The 13,227-nt window shown below is 43.4% G+C and overlaps 1 protein-coding gene across 1 annotated transcript in view; it reads left to right on the top strand.

Moving 5' to 3' along the window:
• The window catches only part of IL16 (interleukin 16), a 98,910-nt gene that overhangs the window by 23,655 nt on the left and 62,028 nt on the right, over positions 1-13,227 (top strand). Inside the window, exon 2 of the mRNA XM_083184033.1 lies at positions 4,909-4,985. The gene's annotated coding sequence lies outside the window, so the exon portion shown is untranslated. The remainder of the gene's footprint in view (positions 1-4,908; positions 4,986-13,227) is intronic.

The following is a 13,227-nucleotide window of genomic DNA, read 5'->3' as shown; positions in this document are numbered from 1 at the left end:
TACTCTAATTAGGGACACAGACATGGGGAACATATAATTACTGAGCTGTGCAGCACCCAGGCAGCCATTCAGCGGCGCCACATGGTGATTGCACAGCCAGATAGGTAGCCAGTAACAGTACAGATATATATATATATATATACTAGATTTTTTTTTCACCAGAAGACTAAAAAGTTTCTTCCCTCAAGCGGTTCACCTGTTGACACATGAACTCATGAACTCCTCACTGTGTAGTCGCGCCATAACCCTTTGCACATAATCTAACACGGTGTCCCCTCGGAATAACTTTCTATATGACTGTACATGTCTATATTGTTTATACTGTATGCTGTTACTTGTTACCCACCTGGCTGCTGCACAGCAAACCAAAAACAAATTCCTAGTATACACAAGTATAACTGGCCAATAAAGCTGATTCTGATTCTGATGTACTCTAATGAGGGACACAGACATGGGGAACATATAATTACTGAGATGTGCAGCACCCAGGCAGCCAATCACCAGCCAGCTAGGAGCCAGTAACATTACTGATATATATATATATATATATATATATATATATATATATATATATATATATATATATATATACTAGATGTACTCTAATAAGGGACACAGACATGGGTAACATATAATTACTTCTTAGTACACAATACAGCTGAGATATAAGGAAGTGAATGAGAATAGATGCAGGTATAGATTGTAGATGAGTAAGAGAGTTGTAGTTGAAATACAAGAAGAGTGCTGTGAGAACAGGAGGGAGGAGGGCCCTGCTCTAAGGAGCTTATATGGTGGTGCTATGAACATTACATGTTTTTACCTGCACATATTATTCAGACTGGGGCTAGGCCATGACCCCAAGATTGGCCACACCCCCACATCAGTACTACAGTATGACAGATGTCTCAGGTGCTCTGGTGGTGAAGGGTTGGGTGACTTAAAGAAGCAATTATAGTAAAAAAAATGGTAGAAAGTATAATATAGGTGTAATGCAAAAAATGGCCATCTCATAGGCATGTGATGCAGCAGCGTAACTATAGCACCGCAGCCCCCGTCACCACGGGGGGGCGCTGTGCATGTGGGGGCGCCGGGGGCTGCGGTTCTATAGTTAACCCCCCCCCCCCAATCCCCCGCAGACTTACCTATTGCGCTGGTCCCGGCGGCTCCGTTCTTCTGCTGAGGACCACCACAAAATGGCCGCCCCCATATAGCACACAGTTCTCTGAAACTGTCTGCTGTATGGGGGCGGCCATTTTGTGGTGGTCCTCAGCAGAAGAACGGAGCCGCCGGGACCAGCGCGATAGGTAAGTCTGTGGGGGATTGGGGGGGGGGTTTGCATAGGCGGCGAGGCGGCGGGGCGGCAGGACAGGGGGGTAGGGGTGCTTGGCGGGGCGGCGGCAAGGGGGGGCGCCCCCCCCCCTAACGGCGGGAGGGTGCCCAAAACGTAGCTACGCCACTGTTGTGATGGGAGTGTCATGTCAGTGGAAGCAGGCTGTATTTTCAAATACAAAGCCGCTTCTACAGAGGTCATGTTCAGATCAAGACACCTTGTCTGTCATAAGCTGGAGCACATAACACCAGTGCACAGATAGGGGAGTATCTTCCACCACATGTGGTGCTACTACATACAGGGACATTAAAAATGGGGGTATTGGAGCTTGTACGCTCCTGCGCATGCTAGTGCGTAAGGGGAAACTTCAAATTAGCATTCACATTGTATTAGTATTATTACTCCTGAGATAATTGGCACTAGTGCAGATCCAGTAGATTGCGGGGATAGTCGCTGTGCGCATGCGCACAGCGTTTATTCTCCAGATGACAGGGGGGACTCCCAACTGCCCCCCCGCAGTGGGACACTGCCGGCCGTGGAGGGACGTGGGAACGTCCCCAAAAACTGGGACGTTCCCACGGTATGTGGGGCAGTTGGAAGGTATGTTTATTTTTATGAATTTGACTGCAGATACAGTACAGCAGCCTTCTACTTAATGATAGGCTATAGACACTGGTCCTTAATGATGCCACACTGTATACTTTAAGGTTTTCTTCAATATAGAAAACAAAGATACTCTGACTTTCCGTCACATGGGCAATTTACATGACTCCATTCATTTTCTTTGGAAGGGAAAGGGACAGAGTAGTATCTGCATTTAATTACAGTAACTGATAAATGCTGCAATTGTAGACTTATCTGACTACAGTATCTGTGGTGTTCTCAAAATCAGATATACAGAAAACATACTAGGTCTATTCTTAACAAGCATGTCATCATAGAATAACATTGGGAAACTGTTTGGACGGTTTCTAAATTACAGGTCAGTGCCAAGGACAAGTACCTCTGTGGAACGTCTGATTCATGTTTCCCAATTCAAAACTAAAATGCATCTCAAAATCTGTATAAGTTGGAATATTTATTTCTGAACCAATTATCTCATTAGGGCTTTTAACATGTTACCTGTGACAGACTAAGCTAACTCATGTTTTATAGAAGCTTATCAGTGATATTTATAACTGTTATCTTGTTCTATTTTCAAAGAGTAGAAATACTGTATTTTTATACTGTAGTTTTTTTGTGGAAAATATGTAATTGAAACCTTCTGTTCTCAGATTTGCAACAAAGTAAACCTTTCAGTGGACTGTCAAAATAATCTAAAGCACTGCTGATCATAAACAGTATTCAAAGTTGCAGACATTCATTCTCTTGTTTTCCACCGAGTGATGCATTATCTTTACCTTACACAGTAATAAAGCCAAACCTTTTAGAGGAATCACTAATAATCCACTGAAATTGAGTACTATATCTATTGGTGGGCACCTATCAGCAGGAGAAGGCCCCCTTCCACTTGTCCAATTTATTGTTCAACAAGTTGGACCTGATTGACTCGAGATTTATCCTATGTACAGGAGGATTAATCTCTTGCAAAGATTTTGTCAGAATGGCACATCAGATTTTGTCAGATAAATTGGGTAAAATCTTACAAAATCTAAGGGGCCCTTAGTTAGACAAATGGAAGGGGGGCCTTAAGTTTGCACTGTTAACTGGTATATTCACCAAGAAGCCAATTTTATTATATACACAGTGTATATATATATATATATATATATATATATATATATATATATATTCATTATTTATTTGTAAGGCCCTATATCACACAGTAGTACAAACATAGAAATATATATCACTGTAAAAGAGTATCACAGTATACATATTATAGACATAGATAACAGGGAACAAGCATAGGGTAACTTGCTGCAACTAGCAGGAACATATAAAACACAAGTGGTGGGAACAGCTGGAGTTGCACAAAAGGAGGAGACAAGGGAGCGGTGCACTGGTGACATGGACTGTGCCAGGGAAGATTAAGGAGGAGGGTCTTGTCCATAAGCACTTACTGTACGTGCTGCTAATTTGAGAGGGCTAAATAGTTTAAAAGTGAACTGGGAAGGATATATGGGTATGGGAGCAATGTATTAATTTATAAGGAAAGCTGGTATTAATTTAAGAAACAATTTTTAAAAGCAAGTTTAAAGCTACAGGTAGACTAGTTGAGAGTAGGACTAAGAATGTTTTCAGAAGATGGGGGCCTCAGGAGTAAAATCTTGAAAATAAAAGCAGTGGAGAAAATAATTTTTCCAGAGGAGGAGCAAAAAGGGAGGTAGATACTGTAGAGATAGATGATGTTAGAGATATAGGTGACCAGGAGTAGTTTAAGGCTTTGAAGAGTTAAAACTGGATTCTGAGGTGCATGAGTATAGCCGAAGCCCCGCCAGAGTGAAGTGAACTGAACTTCGAATGAATGAATGAATGAATGAATTAATAAAACCGGACATGCGAGGAGATGTGTGCCAAGACATGGTAGCGGGACATAGAAAAAAATGCAAATATAGCAGCGCTTAACTACAATGAAAGTATACTCCACAACAATATAATATTAAAGATTATATATATATATATATATATATATATATATATATATATATATGAATGATAAAAACATATACATAATTAATACATAACAAATATTAAAACTGATTGATAATCTCACTCCCAGGATAGGATGGAAAGATGGATGTTAATTGCTCATTTGGGAAATTAATTGATGAAAGTGCACATTACCAAAAGGACAAAATATGGTTCACTGTTCCTGAGATGATGGAGAATGGAGTAACACAGGTCCTCTCTATTTGATACGGTATCTTGAATTGGTGCCGCTGAAGGAATCTGTGACGGGATCACAATGTATCTGGGACCCCAACTTAGCCCAAGTTGCCTCACTAGTGATGCGGTGTACCCCAAAACCGATGGAGGAGATATAATAGGGCAGTACAATAAACAGTGAGGAGTCCTCTTTGGGTGGTGTTTAGATAGAAAATTTCACCTAGAGGTTCTCACCTGGAGCATCCAGGAAGTAGGGGTAGAAGGGAGAACCACAAAGGTTCCACAAATGGAGCAGTGATCAAATTGAAGCAAGGGGATCTAGCAATTATATCAAGTCCAAATCCAAATCCTGGAGTGGGAAACTTATGACGCGTTTCATTACTGGCTGTAGCTTTATCAAAGGTGGCATGGCAACGGGACACACGGGGGGATGTGTCTTTATGATTGGTTGGGGACAGGGCAGGCCCTCTGGGACTCGGTAAGCTGTGAGTTTTGCAGCTTACCAAGTCAACCAGAATCAGTGCCTAAATACATTGTCCACTTGGCAGATAAAAACACAGAATTTTTGTACTTATAAATTATACAGGTGCCAGGCAAACAACTCTGCCCACCTGTCTTTCTATTAATGTTTGGAGAAAGAAATCAATTTTTTAATGAACAAGTACTAAAGAATTTATTTGGCGCAACTTTTTCTTGGTTTATTCTAGATGATTACCTGAAATAAACATTTTTCTGTTCTCATTTTCCAGGAAAATAAAACTGGAACCAGCTATGAACGTCAATGTTTTGAAAAATATGCTTATTCTTCTGAAAAGCAGAATGAAAGGTGAGATACTATTACACTTTATATAACGGCAGCGATTGACATATAATATGTAATCACTCATATCTTACCCCACTGGAGAAACACACACTGGTGCCCATTTTGTCATAAACAAAGGGTCTGATACAGCAGGGATGGCATAAGCAGGGCCGGCGCCACCACTAGGCAGCCTTAGGCATTTGCCTAGGGCGCCGGCAGCTGGAGGGCGGCAGTTTGGAGCTTGTCCGCGCCGCATCACCCGCCAAGCTCCCCCCCCGGAAAGTCACGGCGCCGCCAGACACCCCCCTCTCCTCCCGTCCCTGGGCAGAGTTGCTGCAGGCAGCACCGCATTGCACGGGAAGCCCCCCCTCCCCCCGGAACGTCACAGCGCTGGACCCCCTCCTCTCCCCTCCCTGGGGAGAGTCGCGGCGGCGCACAGCAAGCCCCCGCGAAGGTCACGGCGCCATGCGCCGCATCACTGGACCGGGCAGCTTGGCCCCCCTGTAGCGGGTGTTTGAGCACCGGGGGGCCCACCCCCCTCCCCGCCTGGGGCGCTCCGGTGCCTAGCACCGGCTCTGGGCATAAGTGATACCCTGCGCATTTGACTGACTATTGGGCCTGTTCTGCTCATTTGTCGGATCGGTCCTGCAATCGTTGGGATGGATGGGGGTGGTTAGTGTGCGGGAAAAAGAAAAAGGGGGCATGTAACCCGATTTCCTAGGCATAGTGAGACCAAGGACTGTTTCCTTGACACAGCAATGCCACCTGCAACTGAAACTCTAAGTAAGGTCAACAGAAAAAAATTAAATAAAAGAAACAATAAAACTGCGCTAAATAAAGCCCAATAATTATAATTCAACATATACATTTAATAAAACATGTCTGGAGTTCACTGGTCAGTGATAAAAACAATAAATCAAATAACACAAATAAATACAAATCTCTGTTAAGGTGCCCATACACATGTGGCAGGGCAGTGGGATGAGATGCGCGCTCCCGTGCACATTCCATTGCACAGCACATAAAGTCTGTGCAGCCCGTGCTTTTAGCACGGTGCAGTAGCACATTGTATGTTTTTTGTACTAGATACTATGCAATCTAGTACTAAAAACATGGAGTTCATCGCACCGTGGGCATCTTTAGATGCTACTGGTTATTAACAAAATACATCACCACATATATTGCATGTGCCACCCTTCTTTTGGTTTTTGGGGATTATCTCCCAAGGGATAGTTGGTTAGTCCCAATTTTTAACAGATGCAGTTCTTTATGAAGTTAGTGTCAAATTAATATATAGAGAAAGTCCTCCTTAAGGTTAGTAGGTGAGCATAAACCGTTCTCCTAAATTAGTAGTTTTCTCATATTTAACAGTCTGGCCAGACTTATTACAAGCAGTACCTCCATTTTTGATGAAGGGATTTTTTTGATGCGCTGTGACTGATCCCCTTCTCGCGCAGCTATTTCTGGAGTTTTATTTCCACAGCAACTTTCCCAAAAGTAGTGAGGTATTCCAGATCTGATGGAGATAGTTCGATTGTTAACATGTGTCCCCGCCTCCTCTCATTATCAGCAGCTTCCTCAGAACAGAAAATGTGTGTTATACTGTTTGTCTACCATGTGCCCCTTAAAAGCACTCCCGAATGATCTACTGTACTTCTCTGTAATGCTCTTTTGTAATGCGCTGTAATTTATGTTCCATCTTCATTATATAGTGCACTTGGCCTTCGTTTTCCCTATAGCCACATTTAGCTACACATTCCACATCTTAGATTGTGGCTATTCCATTTATTGTTGCGGTGGCCATCTTTTTCTCAACTGTGGATGATTTAGGTAACAATAATGATTCTCTGGTACACAAAATCCACACGGGATTTGGTTTGTAACAATACTTCATGACTGTAACCAGAGGTAACAGAGTCCCAAATGTGCACCATGATTGATCAATTTGTAGAACAGGAGTCAGTCATGAATAGTTTAACAAAAAACTTGAGTTGAAGGTACAACAAATACTGTGCCTAATTCCAACATGGATCGCTTCAAAAAAAGCACTTGCCCACAATCAAAAAGTCACTGCCCAGACAGGAAGAGAAACCTCCCCCTATAAAATTGTGAATGCATCGCAAATAACGAAGTACCGTATTCACAAAATGCTAATTTTCAAACAGTTCCCCCCCCATCTGAGTAAGTCTAGGGCTTCCACTCATCTGCTTAAGAACCAGGCTAGAAGTGGTCAGAGATCCACCCAAAAAACACCTGGGAATGCCTGCGTTTTCACACATAGAAATTTACATGTTTACATGTAATTTACATAGAAAATTACATGTTTCCTCCCCTAAACTTTGGCGTCCTGTCAATCAAACTGCAACTACTCTGCATTTTCTATACATACAGATATTTATTCCCTAATGATGCTGCCCATGTGCAATGCGAACATGCAGTTGTCGATATTTGAATAGATTGCGAAATCTCTGATTAGCGATCCATGTTGAATTAGGCCCACTGACACAGTTACATTGTGGTATGATCTGTAGCTACTACAGTCATGCAGGACACCCTGAACAAGGGGACAGGCAGGAGTCTTCAATGTTCACAACACCTTAACTACAGCAGGAAGCCCAAGCCAAGGCTACCTCCACCCACCAATCAAGCCATGCTTTACAAAGGCAATATCCTGGAGCAAAACAGAAGTAAAACCAGTGTCTTGTCCATGCTCATTGTCAACATTTTTTAGCCATTTTATTTTAGATTTTTTTTTTTTTACTTTTTCTTACTTTACCATCCATGTGGACTTTAATTGACATGAAGCATGGCCAGAAAATTGGGGTCCACATGGTGTCAAAAAAATTGAAAAACTAATTTTCAATCGACATTTTTTATGTCAACCTTTTGTCAATATCGACCTTGTGCATGTTGACCCTTTGTCAATGTAGACTTTTAGAGTCACCCTATTTACTGTCAACCCTATGATCCATAACCCCCTAGATCTGACCCTCTGATAAACTCATTGGGCAGCAACACACTGTTGTATATGTTTATGCGGTACTTGTGTACTAGCACGGCGCCCATCGCATCGCAGACCATAAGGCATGCGATGGTATGCGATGCGATGTTATACAATTTTAAATTGTATACCATCGAATTGTATGGCATTGTATGCCATTGTATCGCATATACAATGGTATGCGATTTAAAATTGTATAAGCACCCTAAAGGGTTTTCCCATGTTAAAAGTGGCCCCTATAAGTTAATTAAACTTGTTTGGTGCTTAGTAAGTTAAAAGCACCCCCACTATCAATGCCAACCCGAATAGTGGGTTATCCACGTCGGCTTGGAGTTGATTTTATATAGTGTGGCGAGCGCAGCGAGGCGATGCAGAATACATGTAAAGTAATACGTGTCCCCTCACGGGGCTTGCTGCGTTCGCCACGCTTGGGCTCGGTGGCTCGCTGCGCTCGCTACACTATATAAAATCGACTCCATGCCGATGTGGATAGTGGGGGTATGAAAAGGTCGTAGGACACGTACAGCCACTTTTCGCAGGCTCGATGCGCTCGCCACGCTTCGGGTTCACGTTCATAATTAACATCCATCCATGACCTCTTCATCTCTCACAACTTCAACCTGCTGGCGATTACAGAAACCTGGCTCACACAATCAGACACCTCCTCGCCTGCAGCACTGTCACATGGTGGTTTCCACTTCACTCACACCTCCAGGCCTGGTAACTGTAAAGGAGGTGGAGTTGGTATATTACTGTCACAAGACTTCACATACTTAGTTCTACCACCTGTTCCTTCACTCACATTTACATCATTTGAAGTTCACTCTATTAGGGTTTTTTCCCCTTTCTCACTGCGTGTTGCTGCTATCAATCGCCCACCTGGACTCCCCAAAACTCAATTTCTAGAAGATTTCTCTGCCTGGCTCCCCCATTTCTTATCCTCTGACATCTCCACTGTCATCCTGGGTGACTTCAATATTGCTATTGACAGTCCACCATCTTTGCATGCTTCCAAACTTCTCTCTCTAACCACCTCTCTCGGCCTCTCCCAGTGGTCTGACTCCTCTACTCATGAGGAAGGCCACTGCCTTGACCTTGTTTTCACCAGGCTGTGCTTATTCTCTGATTTTACTAACACTCCCTTACCTCTCTCTGATCACAATCTCATTACCCTCTCACTCTCCTCCATTACCCCAAGCTCACTGACACTGAAATCATGCAAGCCTACTATAACCCGCAGAAATACTAATGCAATTTATTTTCCACAACTTATCACCTCCCTGCAACAACAGCTCTCACTAATTTCTACATTTACCTCTCCTGACTCTGCTGTTTCCCACCTCTACCAGACTCTTGAAACAGCCCTTGATGGCGTTGCTCCAGCTACCCATTACACCCCACGTAGGCTTAGATGCCAACCGTGGCACACCAAAACAACAATACAACTACGAAATCAGTCACGTAAAGTAGAACGCCAATGGCGCAAATCTCGTAGTATGACTGATTTCCTCGCATATAAAACTGGCTACCACTCCTACAGCAATGCTTTGGACACTGCCAAACAAACATACTACCAATCTCTCAACTCTTATCATGCCACCAATCCTAAGCAACTTTTTAACACCTTTAAGTCTCTTCTGTACCCTCCCCCTCATCCCCCACCGGCTACCATCAGTGCACAAGAACTTGCCTCCTACTTTAAGGACAAGATTGATAACATCCGAGATGAAATGGTATGCTCCTCCACAACCTCTAACCCTCTTTCTTTCCCACCTGAACCCTCTGGCACTTTCTCTTCATTTGAGCCCACAAATGAAAAGGAAGTATCCGCACTCTTCTTATCCTCTTACTCTACTACCTCTCCTCTCGATCCTATACCTGCACAAGTCATTAAAAATCTATCTCCTGTGATTATTCCAACCTTAACTAAAATCTGCAATCTCTCTCTTACTACTGGCACTTTTCCTTCTCTGCTCAAACATGCAGTGATAACTCCTATTGTAAAAAAACAGAATTCTGACCCTAACTCTCTCTCTAACTATCGTCCTATATCTCAGCTCCCATGCCTCTCCAAGCTACTGGAGAGACTTGTCTACTCTCGCCTCACAAACTTTCTTAACTCTAACACCCTATTAGACCCACTCCAGTCAGGCTTTCGCTCTCAACACTCCACTGAGACAGCACTGACTAAAGTGGTGAATGATCTGGTAACGGCTAAGTCTAAAGGCCATTACTCACTACTTATTCTTCTTGATCTTCTTGATCTTTCTGCTGCATTTGACACCGTCAATCACTCTCTTCTCTTACAAACACTACACTCCCTAGGTCTTAATGATACAGCCCTTTCCTGGTTCACATCTTACCTATCTGATCGCTCTTTCAGTGTTCGCTTCTCTAACTCTACTTCCTCTTCATTACCTCTGTCAGTCGGAGTTCCGCAAGGTTCAGTCTTAGGTCCTCTGCTTTTCTCAATCTATACCTCCTCTCTTGGCAAACTAATCAGCTCTTTCGGATTTCAGTATCACTTGTATGCTGATGATACTCAAATCTATCTATCAACCCCAGAGTTGTCACCAGTGGTTTTGGGTCGAGTCTCTGATTGTCTCTCTGCCATCTCATCTTGGATGTCTTGTTGCCAACTCAAACTCAATATTTCCAAAACGGAATTACTTATATTCCCGCCAACTAAGAACAGTTACCATTCTGACATCTCCATCGCTGTTGACAACTCGATAAGCTACCCTACCCCACAAGCTCGTTGCTTAGGGGTCATCCTTGACTCTGAACTGTCCTTTCTTCCCCACATTCAATCTGTCTCCAAATCATGTTACATGCATCTAAAAAACATATCCAAAATACGACCCTATCTCACACAAGACACTACCAAATCTCTTATCCATGCACTCATTATATCCTGCATTGATTATTGCAATAGTCTCCTAACTGGTCTTCCCAAGAACAGACTCTCACCACTGCAATCAATTTTAAATGCTGCTGCTAGGCTGATCTTCCTTGCAAGACGCTCATCGTCTGCTGATCCGCTCTGCCAGTCCCTCCATTGGTTGCCTGTATATTACCGTATTCAATATAAAACACTTCTACTTGCATATAAAGCTATTAACCATACTGCACCACCATATATCTCTGCACTTATCACAAAATATCTCCCATCTCGACCACTACGCTCTGCACAAGATCTGCGTCTCTTTTGTGCACGGATCACTAGCTCCCATTCACTATTACAGGACTTTCATCGGGCTGCTTCCATCCTATGGAATGCCCTTCCACGCACATTAAGACTCTCCACCACTCTCCAAACTTTCAAGCGTTCCCTGAAAACTCACCTCTTCAGGCAAGCCTATCATATTTAAGTTCTACATGCATAACCCTCCGAGGCACTTATGTATTATATAGCTTCCCTTCTGGACTTGTAACTTGGTGGGACTGCTATGCTATTACTGGTGCCTGTCCTTGTGTTTCCCCCCTATATCCCTATAGATTGTAAGCTTGCAGCAGGGCCCTCCTACCTCCAAGTCTGTCTGTTGTTACCCAGTTTGTCTTATCACTGTCTACTATTGTAAAGCGCAATGGAATCTGCTGCGCTATATAAGAAACTGTAAATAAATAAAAGTGGGGGTGGCGTGGGGGTGCATTTAACATTGTATGCCCCCATTAGGGTGCTTATACAATTAAACATCGTATAGGGGGCTTATACAATTTTAAATCGCATTGCAGTGCATCGGGTGTATGCCATGCGATGCGATTATATGTCGTGCGACCAAATATCGTGGATGCCGTGCTAGTACACAAGTACCGTTTATGCTGACCTCATGCACAAATACCCTACAATTATATGGCCAGGAGTGGTGACGCTTTGGCCGAAAGACATTACCTCACTCACTGATTCTCTGTTATATAGTTTTGCCAGTGTTATTAAGTCATTGCATCCTGCCACATTACTAGAAATACACATTAAAGCATTATAATAGCTATATATTTCACAACATGTAATTGAGTATGAGTTGGACATATGCCCAAAATGTTGAAATGCCCAAGCATTTCTACAATATATAGGAGCTGCAGATTTCTTATATTAAGGGCAATTGGGCCAGATGCACTGAGCTTCTAAAAGGGAAAAACAACCTGCCAATCAGCTCCTAACTGTCATGATCCAGGTTGTGTTTGAAAAAACTGACAGTTATGAGCTGATTGGCTGGTTGTTTATCACTCACCACTCTCTTTGAAGCTTAGTACATCTGGCACTAATGGGGCGATGGGAGCAGTGTGCTGAGTGATCTAGTTAAGCACAGATCGCTCAGCACACAGCGCTGCACCAGTGATCTGTCACTGCCCGTGTTCTCAATAGAGAGAACACGGCTGATGACTACATTTATGGTACATGCTCATACTTCATCTACCGGCGATTGCAGCGTGCGGGGCCGGACATTGCTATCGCTATGGGCTCTACGCACACAGCGATGTATGCCTACTTTCTAAGCGATCTAGAGAAACGAAGACAAATGGCTTAGAAAATGGCTTATTATTGTGTGTAGGCCCCATTAGTCTCTTGTTCTCCACCCCTCCTTCATCCTTATTGCTCCAAGCAGGAGTACATCTACAGTATCATCCTCATGGTTCTGTTACATACTGTAACTTGGAGCAATGTTAGGACATTGGGAGACTGGTGACATGTGTAAGTAATGTAGGGTACACACCACGACGATTCGCTCACGATGCACATTGTGAGCGGGTCGTCAGTGTTTCTTCAGACCCGCTCACGATGATGCGGGGGGGCACGACCCGCTCACGATGTGCACCGTGAGCGGGTCCGATCCAATGGCGACCCACACCCGGCAGTATGGTCGTTATTCAGATCCTACCTGCAGCAGGTAGGATCTGAATAACGACCGACCCGCGGGACCGCGCATCGGATCGGTATCGGTCCGCACCAGGACAGAAAAGGGCCCAATCACCACACAATCTACATCCAATTGGTCAGGAATTGGATCTAGATTGAGGGGATCGGGCCCTAGTCGTCCTGGTGTGTACCCAGCATCAGTTTGTTAGGTGGTGGCAACTGTTGTTCTCCACACTTTCCTTTAATTTCCTTTTCTTTATATTTTGCTGCATCCATCCTGGTTACAGTATGCTCCACTTTTCTAGGATCATTATACACAATGGGGTAAATTTACTAAAGTTTCTAAAAATGAATAGGTGATGTAGCCCATAGCAACCAATCAGATTGATTAATTTCTCTATTGCACC

The sequence above is a fragment of the Crinia signifera genome, chromosome 4, assembly GCF_055691185.1.
Source record: "Crinia signifera chromosome 4, ASM5569118v1, whole genome shotgun sequence".
Lineage (NCBI taxonomy): Eukaryota > Metazoa > Chordata > Amphibia > Anura > Myobatrachidae > Crinia > Crinia signifera.
The sequence above is the reverse complement of the archived record's forward strand: the minus strand, read 5'-3'. Positions and strand labels throughout refer to the sequence as shown.